Consider the following 15,311-nt stretch of genomic DNA (forward strand, 5'->3'; position numbering starts at 1 on the left):
TGTCCTATAACTATTGTAACATGCTGCATTGTTTCAGGGTTACTGGGAGGTGTGAACAGCAAAAAACATGAAAGAAAAGAGTGCAGCTTCTGGAGAGGTCCTTCTACCATGTAGTCTTTACTATCTCCTTTCCTATTTAATATGGGTAAGTACAACATTACAAGTGAGGATCAACACTGGATAGAATTTAAATCACTGAAGAGTTAAAAACTCTCACCACTTCATAGGAACTTAAAAACTGTTTTTTGCAGGATAATGTCCTAGCAGCCTTTATTTCTGAATATTTTATTATCTTCAACCCTAGATATGAAGTATAGTCCTTCATTCAGTTTGTAGATGGTGGATGAAACTGACAGAGTTGAACAAAATTTTCTGTTTGTAACATTCAGCATTTAAATTCTTAAACCCTGGGAAAAGAAACAAATAAACAAACAAAAACCCTCACAAAATCCCAACAAAAAGCATTCTATTAAGCTACATTTTTTTTTTCCTTGTAATTTTCCCATTTGATGAGATGGCTGGTGGTTTTGATGCTAGGGTAGGGGATAAAAAAGAAACTGGAAAATAAAGATAATTAGAACATGAGCATATGGAAATAAAGATACTTGAAATGGTCCAGCTTCTGGCTCTCCAAGGGTCTCATATGAAAGTAAACATATATTCACCAAGGAACTGAAGCAAAATCTGTTGAAATCACCAAGAGTTTTTCTATTAATGCATTGGATTTTGGAGAAGGCTTTGAAAAGCTCTCTCAATTTTAGCAGCAATGCCATGACCCCATTAAATATCAAAATTAGAAAGTACTTCCTAAGACTGTACATACTAATTTCAGTGATAAAAATTATACATCTTGTTCACATTTTTGTTTCAACTTCTTGTATTTTAATTTCACTCATTTAAATGTTATAAAATTTAAAATAAAGATATATAGGGGAAGGGAGATATAGGAAAAATGAACAGCACACTGCTGCTTATCCACCCTGTAACTGAGATTTGCCAAATATAATGCATATTGTGTCATTTTTGTCTGTATTCCAGAAGGGGAAATATGCTCATTTTAATTTTCTCAGATAGAAATTGCAGGGAACTCTTGTGAGAAACTTTCATAAGTATCAAGGATTTGGATGAATTTCCCAACAAAGTGAACTAAAATCTTCACTTTAGGTGGATCTGCCACTTGAACTTCCTTCCTTTTTAAAATAGGAAGAAAAATGTACAGAAAATGTGGGAGACATCTCTGTAGCAAAAGATGATGCTGTTAAGAAGGGAATCCTCAAAGTCTAATGATCTGTTGTCAGAACTCTACTCTGTGTGAGCCTTTATTTTACTACCACCTCCAGTTTTAGCTTTCTATGAAAGTAGAAATATGAAGAGAAAGGATACAGTCTTGTCACTGTGTAATTTCCCTGACTTTCTTTTTAGGGCAACTTGCATGCTTTTGGTTTTTTTTTCTTTGCATTCAAGTGCTTGGCTTCCTTTTTCTCCTTCCCAACTCAAGCTGAGCATGGATATTAATAACAGAATGAAGTTTGCAGTGCTTCTGCTTGTGCATATATAGAAGAGGTTAATCTTATAAGCAGTCTGTCACTTTTAGCTGTTGTCAATGCCTCCTCCAGAAAAACAATCTAACCCTAAGGTTACTAAAGACAAAATCAACTAATCTCACGTCATAAACAGTAGAAAAATATATGAGAAAGGAACACAATACTTAGCAGTTTCAAAAAAACCCAGTCTTCCAATCCTGGTAAAACAGATACATATCCTAAATAGTCAGAAAATCAAATATTGTTCCTGTTAATGTTTTTTTTAAGCAATTTTGACAACAACACACGCTTGGCCAACTCACAAATAAAGCATGCCTTGTCCTTTGAATTGTGGATGGTTTGTACTATGCTAAGAATGACAACAATTACAGAATTTGCATGTGTCTGCCAACAGAACAGATGGCACTGTAGGTGGAGGACAATGGAGAAGAAAAGAAAAGAAAGGAAATGTTCACATGAAATCCAAAATAAAAACCAAATCTTAACTAGATCCTGATATGCAGTATAGTAAAGAACTTGATTTAAAAATATTCTAGTAGCAGGTGAAGTAAGGAGATTGCAATGAATTTGAGATCATTCCTGAGAAAATATTGGAAGTGCATGACCATGCTTCTACCACATTAAATCATGAATATTCCTTAGACCTCTCCTCCATACAACTGCTCAGAGTTATATTGGTGTAGCTCATTCCATCCTAATGTCTATGTTGCAGTCCAGGTTTTGACCATGAAGGCATATGTAGATACAATATGGAAAGTTAACTTGTAGAAACTGCTCTTAGAATGTAAACAGTGCCAAAGTGATCAAAAAATGATTGAAATAGTTACTATAGTCATTATTTTGAATAGCTAAAAAAGCTAAGGCATATTCATAGTTCCATTTCTTTTATCCTTATACCTCAGTGGCTACCTATTCAATCAATGGCACGGAGCACATGTATACTTGTACTGACATTTTCCTACAGCAGAAACTGTTTTTCTCTTATATCACTGGTAGGTGCTTTGCAATATACTGAGCAAGAATATATCTGTGCCCCATGCATTTCACAGTCTGTGAAACAAACAAATCTCTGTGTGTAAATGAAGAGCAAGACACAGGGGAGCATATGATGTGCTATGATACTGAGTAGCGGTAGTGGAAGACAGATACCATAGCACATCAGTAGCTGAAATGCTACCCTTTCAATTTTTTTTTTTTTAATTTTTATTTTTAAGCCACTGGAACAAAAAGAAATTTCAAAAGAAAGATTTTAGTGGTAGAATGAAATAGATCTGCCGAAATCCAGGGTGACCTCTCCCCATGTATGATAGACAGAATTGGAATAAGTGAACAAAGATCCTATTTGAAAATGCAATGAATTGAATATAGCAGTATAGCCAATTAGAACTGTGACTTGACCTCAATACTAAACAAAGGACAACAAGAAAGGTGAATATCATCTAAGAAATATTATGAAAAAAGCTGTGGTAAGAAATTGAAAAAGGAAAACCACATTCTTATTCATCCACTAAGCACACAACTAATTCACAGAATTTCCCTTTACTTCAAAATACTGTTAAAAATGAGAGTGGGGCAAACCATATGCTAATAAAACCAAGTTTTTCAAAAGGGCTTTGAGACAAAATCATAGCTAATGTAATTTGGAACAAATTCTACATGCTTGGTGACTTCTGAACTTCTTATCCATCATGGTATCAAGTCCATATTTGGTCCAAATTATTTTACTTTTATTAGTATATATTTTCCCCCTTGTTTTATTGCCTTCTGTAAGTACCTGTAGCTCCAGTTTGCTCTCCTTGACAACATTCTTTAAAGTCAAGTCATTCTGTATGCCCACACTATCTCATCTCATCTCATCTCATTTCACCTTGCCAGGCACTTCTTTGTGACTGCAAAGGATTTTTATTGAAGAGGGAGGATTTCACACTGAAGATTGCTTCTTGTGAATTCATCCATGATGTGTTTTTTTTCCTTATATAGCTATATATTCACATTCAAATTAGTCATTTTGCTGGGACATTAGAGAACAGCACAGAAGCTAAAAATAAATTCCCATTGTCCCAGACTGTCCCAGGTACCAGGACTTTCTAGGACAGATTTTATTTGCTTAATTTTCTATTTTTCATTGTGTTTCCTTATTTTTGCGTTTCTTAGTATCTTTGCTTTCAGCTCTTTTGTTTTATTTTATACTGGAAAATTTATCTGTGAAACCTTTCAGCCAGAAGAAATTGTTCTTTCAAATTTTGTTGAAGATTTTGACTATTTTTGTGAACACTTATCTCCAATCAGATGTGCGTTACAATGGCTTGCACTTATTTTTCAGGCTCTGTTTCCAGTCTTCATGATGGCTATCTTTGAGACAAACAATTTTATCAAATATCCTTCAAGAAATGGCCATTAGTGAGAAAAGACAAGAAAGAGAAATGGTCTAAATTAGCTCTCATATTACTGAACAAATGTGTTGTTTCTGTTCAACATCAAACTGTTCATGAGTTACCACACCGGTTACAAAAATCAGATTCAAAGCCATAAGAGGTGCCAAAGTAATAGGTGACATCACAGTCTTTTGTGCCAAGACCAAAGGGAAGAAGTGAGATGAACTTAGGAAGAGATCAAAGAGCTGAAAAGAAGGACCCTCTGTGTCTCAGGTTTATACTATATTAACAAAGAAGTATATTACCAAGCTTTCAGCTTGTTCTTTAAAAGGAAGTAATGAATGGTTAAATGCTGACAGTCAAGGAAAGTTATGCATACTTCTTTCACTAACAGAAGGTGTGCTCCATATGGAAAGGAATCAGATGATATCCACAGTTCAAGATGAGTTTAAAGGTCTCTATACTTAGGCAAAAACCAGTGGTTATGTATTGCTACAGATACAAATTTAAAATCCCAATGACTACCACTTTTCTTTCCAGTAAAAACCATCCTTAAGTGGGTTAGTACTCCTCTAATGATTAAAAAAAAATTCTCTGTGCTGAAGCACAACTGTTGAAAAGAACTCTGCATAGTGAGATCAGGTTCAGACATATGTGCACCCATGTTCATGTAATATTTCCTTTAATTTGTATTTTGCAGAAAGATATTATTGCCACAGATATTTTAAATCTGAAATCTGTTCTGCCATCTAAATTACTGCATCAAATAAATAATTGGAAATATAAGAATATTATAATATTGATGTGATGATAAAATTCCTATAAAAGTTATTTTTAACATTTCTTTGATTTCATATTGTGCTTATTTTTTTACATTTAAAACAAAAAAGACACTGAATTAATTCTTAAGACATGCAAGCAGAACTGTTTGTAGAATAATTTGGAGACTGTTAGCATGGTTAGTCACAATCTCATTTCTAGTACATATGTAAAATATTGACGAATTTCAGTGAAGTTGAATAAGTAGTAGAATCTGTCTCATGGATTTTTTTAGGATTGTTTTCAAAGATAAAAAAACAGAACAATTACACTGCTTGAATTCATTGTCTCCTCCCAGTTAGATAAGGTGAATAAAATCATTCCCATATCTTGAATTTTCAGATCCTTTGTCATACATACCAGGAGTGTGACAAGAAGCGAAATGTAGTCTGCCTAGAAATTCCATCTACCTTTGTTACCATAAAAAAATGGATATCCTGCATGCTTACCACTGGCCACATGATATCCCCAAAAGGCCCCTGTAAATATTTGAGCATACATTCATCGTTAGAGTCCCAGAAGCATGATGTGCTTACACCAGTGACTCAAGCAGCAAAAATATACTTGAGCCCAAATCAAAAGATAATACCCCTTACCTATATATTTGCCTTTAATTCCTGATATACTCAAAAGCAATCTTGAAGCTGCTTCAGCTCACTACAATTGTTTTTGATTTATTTTGGATTTAGCACTTGTATATATACGTATATACATATATATGTGTGTGTGTATATATATATATAAACTGAGACTGTATTTATCATATTATTAATATACTTCCATATACTTTACCCATTATAGCTCTTTATCCCTCTCCCTGATTCTAAACACATACTGACATGTGTATTTCACAGATATTACATATTACATGTTTTCATTCTTTTTTCTGGGCACTTCCACAAACTTCAGGACAGTTAAAAGTACAATTTGTTTAATGAAAATAGTCTTATATTTGAAAAAGCACTCGTTTGAAAATACATCCATTGTCTACCAGAGTTTCAAGAATGTATCTTTATTTTCTTTAAGGAAAATCTCTCTCTTTAAAGGTCAAGTGTTAAATGGTTAATGGTATTGATTTATAGCTAATAGTCACTTCATTTCTGTTATGGGAACTCTGAGAACTGGTTTGGTCTCCTAGCTGTGATAAAATGTAGGTTAAGTATGTAATTTATTATTAGTCCCTCTGTGATTAATTGATAATTTACAATGCTGATTACTTAATCATCCAAAATATTAATCAGCAGCTAGCACTGGTCTGAATGGTTTTAATATCAATGATCAAGTGGTCACTGAAAGGAAGAAATCCTCTCAATTAAAGATTTGACTTTAGATTTTGCTGTCAAATGCTCCCTGTCAACCTCACCTTCCTACTCGCTGCTGAAAACTCAGAACTGATCTGGCATTTCACCAAAATCAGCCCTTTAAAATGCTGGAATCGGGACTTTCGTTCAGCAAATGCCTGTATTGTTTCAAAATCCGTGGGAAATTCCACATGGCCTGGAAAATGTTTTGTAACACTGTCAAAAGATCTTCTGTATGTAAACAAATAAGACTACAGCTCACTGTGTACTGGTCAATCAATGCAATAATTCAAAATAATACTGCAATGATAACCAAACTTGCTGTCTGCTATGTAAGGAAATTCATTATCATTCAAATATATGTCCAAAAAGTTCCATTTGTATCATCTATAGTATCCGTGGTAAAAAAAAAAATCCCTGCTTCAAACTGTGTATTGACTTTTCACTTTCTTAGTGAGTATTGGGGAAATTATCCTCTTATTATAGGGTCAGCATAACTTAGAAAAGTGTTTTGCTTATTTTGCTCTGTGGATTGAAGATTTAATGTCATTTAATAATCAATGAATTGCTGTTGTAGTAATTGTTTTCTTATGATTATTAAAAAATAGCATTCAATTTCTGTATATCTCTGTTTACTGAATAAAGAATTTTTTTAATGATGTTGCCAATGCAGTTTTTGCAATGGCATTTTACTGAGCTAATAAGCATGTCCTGAACTTACTTAATTATTGTATCATGAAACACAACAGAACTTATGATCACATGCTCTGTGCTTTAGTTGCAGTTAGTTTGTGTACATCTACCTGCAATAATTTAATGCATTGTCCGAATGCACCTTAAGAAGAGGTAAGTACTCTTAAGAAAGGAGCAGAGTGGGCAGTCAGACTACAGTAAGCTGCTACTTTGTGTTTCACTTTGGTTTTCCTAATGAGGTTAGCTCACCTTGTTGGAACATGGTGCTAATACTGCCAAGGTTGTGGTTTACATCCCCATACAGGCCATTCACTAAAGAGCTGGACTCAGTGATCCATGTGGGTCACTTCCAAATCAGAAGATTCTCTGATTCTGTGATAGTCTAAATTGACAGTGCCACCAGACAGTTCTGATCAGTCCAGAGCTGCAGTAAAAAGCCTGGAAATGCAGAGGTAAAATTGCTGAGTAATGCAGCAATTTTTATATTCCTAACCCTAAGTAGCTATACTGTTTCAATCAAACCCAGTCATGTAATAGTTAATAACACTGCATGGGGAAAGGTTGACTAACACTTGTTTCTAGTCTTCAGTCACAAATGATTGCTACTCATTCAATGTCCTCAGCAACCAAATCTAAAAAACCCCAGACTTATAGAACTTTCACTTATACACACTTAAATAACACAAGTTTGGAAACTATCACTGCATTTTATGAAATCAAATAGTATGTTCATCATGTTAAAATGCTAAAAAAATCGGTTTGATACCCTCACCCAAGGTAAATGGCAGTCCATACTGCATTACTTATCTCAATGTCTTCAATTTAGAAATGTCCTCCATCAAGCTCTTAATCAGCATATCTTCATGACCATTTTGCTTGGCTTGTGAGGAAAGCTAAAATAAATGCTGGAAGAAAAAAAACCTATATCAGGTCAAAGGCAAGCTCTTAATACCATGTTTATTGAATAGATCCATGAAAAGATGTATCTTTCTCAAAAATTTGGAGAGCTAAGTTGGCCATTCATCTTCTCAAGTAAACTCTGATTCATTTTTTAGCATATCCTAAATCATAGGAAAAGTCTATTTAGTGTTAGGAAATAAAGTTTCAGCACATTGTAATACTGCAGGTATTACAGAACAATTATTATTATTGCAGAACAATAGCTATTCTATAATATTGAAGCAACCCAGTCATGAAATAAAAAGATGCTACCTCAGAAAGCATCAAAACACAGGACATTATTTCTCATTATTTCTCTTCTGGGCTGATATTTAAGGTACTATATAATGTATGGTAATATTTGTTTACCTGTCCAACTACTTTAAGTTTTTTCACTTGGAGTGCTGCATTTATGCACATGACCTGTTCAGTTGCTCATACTAGTTTTGTTATAACTATTAAATCAAATATTTTTTTTTTCATAAGCTGTGCTATGTTCCTGAACATGCATATAGATGCAGGAGACAAGATCATACCCAAACCACAACTAAACTGAATATAATTGATAATAAACATGAACTATAGCTGTGTGAAAAGACCTAAAGAAGTTTGTAGAAACCTACATTAAATAGACTTTGAACATAATTCCCACTAAATTATTGTTAACATTATGTACAGATGCAAGTGTATACAAATAGTGTATTTGTCAGAGCCCATGGAAAACTTACTATTTATGAATATCGTCCTTCTACAACTCTCAACTCATTTCTGGAATTAGCTCGATTTCCATGCAACTCTGAATAATTTACAAGCAATTTCAAAAGAAACAAAAAAAAAGGTCATATATTACTAAAACATCCTTTTATTTAATTTTTTAATATTACCATGATAATATTTATCCATATGGAAAAGAAATGTATCCAAAAAAACAAACAGCAGGTTCATTATTATGCTAGTTCATTTTTTCTCTTATTGCTTTGAAACAGGAATGGTAATAGATGTTGAAAAGAATTAATGGTGTATACAGAAACAATAATATGACATGAGTGTCAACATTGACTTTTGGGTTTGATCTGCTGGTGACCATCTGTCCATCTTTGTGCTTGGAGAAATACAGGACTTAACTGCAGCAGTAAATAAATCCTGTATCTTGTTTGGAAGGCAATTGGCTTACTGTTTTCATGAAATCTGTCATCAAGCGGTTAAATCTATAGTCAGGTACAAAGAACTCACTCACTCTGTTCTTCATTGTTTGGTGTATAGCCTCAAACTGTTGCTTTCCACCCCCATATGTCATTAGAACTGCTTTGTAAACTCCTACAATCTTGTATTTTTTTTTTCCCCCAGGGGGAAGTTTGAGCTAAGAGGGGCTTTTCCACCATATTTTCTTTGTCTTCTGGTCCATCAGTCTGCTACAGCTTTTGGTTTCAGTGGAAAAATGTGGAAAAAAGTTGGTTGCATTATGATTATAATTAATGACATCAATTAATAAGAAGAGAAATAAATGTCCTTATCATTTTCAAATGTTTCTGCTCTATGTGTTGGCTGACTAAAATGATAATGTCTGAGATCAGATACAGAGAGGCACAAAGACTCATTTATTATAACTCTGTTATTTTCCAGTAAATGACATTGTGATGTGAATATACTTTGAAATTAAATTATGATATGGTCAGTTGCTAGAACATAGGCAGACATGACTTTGATTCCACAGAAGATTGTAAAAAAGATCATTTTCATAAAATGAAATAGGATTACTTGCCATTACCCTTTTCAAATTGAGGAGAGCAAGTAAGTGCTGCAACAGCTCAGGATTCTAAAATGCAGTAGTCAGTGATGTGTAGATGGCCTTCTGTCTTCTACAATCTATAACATCTCCCTGCAGACAGCTCTGAATATGGACTTCAGGCCTCTTCTGAATCTTTCAGATAATGATGTCTAAATATTACTGTAATAAAATAACAAATGAAATTTAACACTAAGCAATCTTCCACTCGTATGTGTATCTTCATGTTCTATTAATTCTCTATCAGAGGAAATTTTCTCTAAATAATAAAAATAAAATAATTGGCATTATAATTGGATAATAAAAGCAATAATTGGCATTTGGAATAAATTGAGCTTAAAAATGGGATTTAAAATCATATATAAAACAAAATTGTGTGGGTTGGAAGTGACCTAAAAAATCATGTAATCCACCATGGCCAGGAACACCCACTATACCAGGTTGCCCAAAACTCCATCCAACCTGGCCGTGAACACTTCCAGGGATGGGGCATCCATAACTTTTCTTGCAACCTGTTCCAGTGTCTCACCACCCTCACAGAAAGAAAAAGATATTTGTATTCAAAATATATTCAGAAAGTTGTTAGGTACAACTGACATCATGATGCTCAATATCATGTTACAGGGTTTAAGGACTATTTGTTTAAATATACTCAATAACAATAATGATCAAAATAATAATTATTGAATTCTTATTTTTTTATTATTTTTGTGAAGTGTTTCATCTTGACCATAGGTTTTTCAGTTTGGACTTAAAAATAGAAAAAAAAATAAAAATTAAAAGAAAAAAGAAGAGAGAAAATGAATTAGATTAATCAGATTAAAAGAATAGAAGAGCTCCCTTGGTCTACTCTGTGTAACTGATTTGGCATGTAAGAAGTAGGAAAGGATTTATCCAGCAAAAATATTGAGTTGTTGAGACAATGATGTTCAAAAAAACAACAGAAAAGTTACATGTATAAAATAGAGAGGTGATGAATTAATAGCAAAACAAAGCCAAGTCCCAAGATAATGGAAAGCTAAAAGAAGCAGAAAAACCAGTATCCATATTCAACTGAAGTGCAGCAGAAAGGAGCCTGCAAAATGAGAGGCTTAGCTCCTGGTCACCTACTATGAGGATCTGACCCAGCAAACCCTTATTTCAAGACGTGATCAAGCAGACAGTTTAGTTATTAACTGCTCTGGTGTTACACATGCTCTGTGAAAAAAAAAAAAAATCTGTCTTGACAGGTAGATTATATTTTTTTCTCTCTTCATCTTGAAGGATGATATCTGAATTTCTAGATGAGAACCTTAGAAAGCTCCATAATTTTCAGTTTCTAGAGGAAAATATATGGGTACATTCAATATAAACAAAGGGAGATTAAAATAGTGATGATCACTGGGTTGAATGATAGAGGAGACACAATTTGACTGTTGCTACCACTCAGTAAAAGCAAGAATAATCCTTAATGCAGAAACATTAGAGCATCATAGTGAAACATTCTGCAAATACCTATTACACTCATTTGGTACAGAGATCCAGTGCCCCATACAGAAATGAGCCTGAGCAAGAAATGGAACCTAGAAAGTGATCAAGAATCTATATTAATATCTAGTACCAATATAGAAATAATCAGAAAGTAGGAATGAAAATGCTCAGATGCTACAGATCACTAAACAGAATAGCTTCTGGATCGCATCAATACAGAGCAATGTGCAAAACTCAAGTAAACCCTGTGACTAATGAATTCATGCCTAAATCCAAAAATGAACTGTGTAATCAATGTGACAACAATGAGTCAACAGAAGTGAAGCTTTCCACTCCAGTATGCCAAATAATAGATGATTCAGAAAAAGATATTTTTAAAAAACTGAAATAAATTATATAATACTTATATTTTCTTCTGTTTTTATATTTATTTGTTACTTCATTTAAAATCAGTTAGGACCTGCTATTCCTCACCTTAAGATGTGAGAAAAGAATATCTAAGTTGTAGTGATTTTCCACTGCAGTATAAACTGGAATTCAGCAATGAACTGGAACTCAGAGTTTCTCCCTGATCTCTTGGCAAGCCACTTAATCCTTCAAAACCACAGTAAAATGAGAATAATACAACTTTTATGACCTGTTTGTAGTTTTTTGATAACAGATCTATTATACACATACATGCATGAAAATATTTAGACTTAGTGTTCTGAAAAACTAGTGGTACCATGGTACCACTGAAAAACTAGGTACCACTAGTGCAACCATGGTACCTGACACTGAAGGCAAAAGTAATGCAGTTAGAGGGGAAATATGTTGATATTTGGTAGCACAGAAGGGCATTGTTGGAGCACATTTGCATATGTTGTGCATGTTTAAGAGAGACTGGTATTCATGAGTAAACTACACCTTTGAATAGAGATAAGGTTGTATAGTAATTTAGGCTGGGCCTGCCTAAATGTTTCTAGGGTGAGTATGTTATTAACCAAAACCAATGGCCTTTTGTATTATGTTAAAAAGCTCAAACGCAAAATCAGAAATAAGGAACCTATTGCAAGCATGTCCTGTAATTGGGGACTTAAGAAGCAGTTGAAACTCTGGTGAGCTGAGCAACGTTTCACTTCAGCATGTGATGCACCCCTGCACAGGAGCTGAAATAACAAAATCTGTGGGCAGGTCTGTGGGAGTTATTTTCACTGTCTTTTGGTGGCAGGCATGGGAAGAGGAACAGGTGTGTGGACTGAGGAGAAGCTTGAAAAAGCAATTTATAGTGCCCTATCACATCAACTTAATTCAGATCTCAGTACCAGCGAGACTTAAAATACGAGTGAAGAAAGGCTATTGTGAGAGGAGAAGAGCAACCATCTGGCATTGCAGTGGCTTTTTGGAGATGGAGATTATAAATGAGGTTAGTTCTAGTGTTGAAATTAGGTGTTCTTTTCTATTAACTTTCTAATTAGTGCTTTTCTCTACCAGTTATATCAATATTGTTTAACAAACTACTTGGATCCTCCTGACAAAGAGGAAAATTAGTTTGATAGGAGCCTGAATTTTAATATCATTGCCCAAAATTCAGAGGATTTTGCCAGAGCTTTGAGCCAGGATTTTTTGTGGTGACATTTAATTTCAGCCCAAACCTCATTCTTGTCTATCAAGTCAGAAAGGAACAAAGCCTTATCTGAATACCACTGCATTAGGAAAAAATCATAGTGTGCCAAAATGTGCATAACAACATCTGTATTTGTTTGGTTATGCCCCACCCTGCAGATCCTCATGAATCTTCACTTTCTCCACACTGTTGAAGCACTTGTAATGAATTTGGTGGAAGAATCCAGCTGAAAAAACTTGGGAGGTCAGGCTGACTGTGTGAGCCTTGAGTGTGCTGCTGGGCATAGCAGTCTAAGGAGAATCAGGGAAAGGAAACTTTCTGCAGAGGTATTTGGAGTGACATTGAATTTTCTCTGCACAGCTTTGTTTCTGAGCACTTAACAAAAATAAAAGATCCATCTATTCAGTGGGCTTTTCAATTAGTAAAATAAACAACTCAGGAGCACTGGAAATCAAATTTGCATCCTTTGATAAGCACTGAGAAAAAGTGCTACAATTTATTGGTGATCTGGTTAAAAGCCTTTCTTTCTGTCCCCGGTACATAATAGAGACACATACTTAAGAAACACTGCCCGGGAAACTTATTTCAAAAAGGGGAAGATAGCTGTCGGCAACATAAAATATATTTTCTTGTGTAGAGATTCACTGCTTCTATTCTTTCCAGGGGAAATATAAAAGAAACTGAGAGCACCATCTTCTAGAAAAGGAGGAGTCCAGCAAATTGTCACACTGCTTGATGTATTTCTCCTCTCACCTCAGGACTATCTCCTACATAATTGGCAATAAATTGTTGTTACTTCTTACTATGGCAATTCCCTTTGTGACTGCTATGTAGTTGGACAGACAGAGGTACAGAGAGAATAAAAGACCCAACAAGCATAGTGCTTAAGTACTATCGATAAGAAAAGAATATTAGTGACAAAAATCTTCTAAAAGGGAAAAAAAAAAGGCAGAAAAAAACTCTTGGAATAAAAACTGTGTCTATGCGTCTGTGTTCATTTTCTGTTCTCTTGTTAAAAAGGGAAAATAGATTCAAAACTGACTAAGCATTGTTTCATCTTTCCTCAGGAACCTGGAATTTTATCCATTGGATACCTACAAACACACACCTTGCTCAGGTCGCTGATATGTGCTCTTAATTATTCAATCAATAATAAAGTAGCTTGTGCACAGGAATTCCAACACAATTTCTTGATTGCTTTTTTTTTATTTGCTTATTATTTCTTTCTCAGGTAGGTTCCCTGGACACAGTCCAATCAAATTAAAAGAAAAAAAAAATATTAGACCAATTATTTTTCTTGTGTCTTAATGTGGGATTTAGATATGTACTGAAATGTTCTCATGGCAGAAAAGCCAATAGCTTTTGCAGCAATATATACTTTCTAATTATCACACTGCATAGAATTTACTCCAGAAAGCCATCTTCACATCAGCTATGGTCATCTTCTAGAAGAACACCCCAAAATTTGTAGTTTTCCATTTTTTATCAATGTATTCTAATAGTTAAACTGTGGATGAATCATGATTTTTTTTTCAAATTGTGCTCATATAAAACACTTCTATTGTATAAGTGCATCTGTGGTAATTTTTACATGAAGTGTGGATCGTATCTATTTATAGACAAAGATATATAGATAATACCTATTCTAAAAAGTCAATGATAAGAAACAGAGGCAACTCTGACATTGTTCACATCTTTCGCAGTGAGGGACTCCACTGAATACAGTATAAAGTAGATAAGATTTTAATAGCTTTCTCCTCTCTTCCTTTTTTTGGACCACTAGAAAATGCTGCCTCTGAAATAAATTTGCCTCTTTGACATACTGTTGAATGCAATTATTTTCTTTTATGGAACAGTTCCTGCTAGGAATGCAAATAGCAAAAATATAACCCAGTTTGACCAGAATCATCTAGCTTGTGTAAAAACCAAAATCAGTCAAATTCATTTTGCAGTCAGTAAAGTTCCTACTGGCTTCAATACCTATATACCTAGGGTTTAAAATTCAGCACAAATATCATATGAGGGAACCTTATAATTTTTCTTCTTTCTTCGGTTTTTTAAATAATATAAATTATAGTCTTTTATATTTCTTTGCAACTTAGTCCTGTTCCTGTATTGTATATGAGTGGAATTTTCAAAAGGCCTCAGGATTAGTGTAATGCAGTTTCTGCTGAAGTCTTTGACGATTTTGTCAGTAAACCAATGGCATCATGGAAACTAATGGGATTTTAAGAAATCCACAAAACACACCTCCCCTCACCCCCATTCCCCCACTAAATATCAGAGTTAGCTTCTTTCTAAAAAAAAGAAAAAAATGATCACTTTATAATTTTGTTGTTACTACTATTGTACTATTATTTTACCTAATAAATCAAAGGTCTGTCTTTTAGTTTTGTAGCTTATTTATTTTCCTACTGTTAAAAACATTATAGATTTGTATTTATAAGAAAAACAGGTTGATAAAAAATATGTGGCTTAGTAAATGATCAGCAGCAACCAAGCACAAACAGCATTAGATTAAATTTTAACTGTTGACTGTATTCAGGAGACTTTTGTCATTGAATTGTTTTCTTCAGAAAACATTTTGTTGCTTAGACAATAAACAGAGTGAGCGACACAGTCATTTCTTGATTTTATTCCATTTTCTTAGACTTCCATGAATTGCCATAGTATTTCTCAATATGTCAGCATTTCATAATATGCAATTGTAGAACTTGATGGGTTTATGTTGACACTCCTTTCAAATAAAGCAAGAGTCACGTAAACAAATGCTTAGCC

Source organism: Vidua chalybeata, chromosome 6 (assembly GCF_026979565.1).
Source record: "Vidua chalybeata isolate OUT-0048 chromosome 6, bVidCha1 merged haplotype, whole genome shotgun sequence".
NCBI classification, from domain to species: domain Eukaryota; kingdom Metazoa; phylum Chordata; class Aves; order Passeriformes; family Viduidae; genus Vidua; species Vidua chalybeata.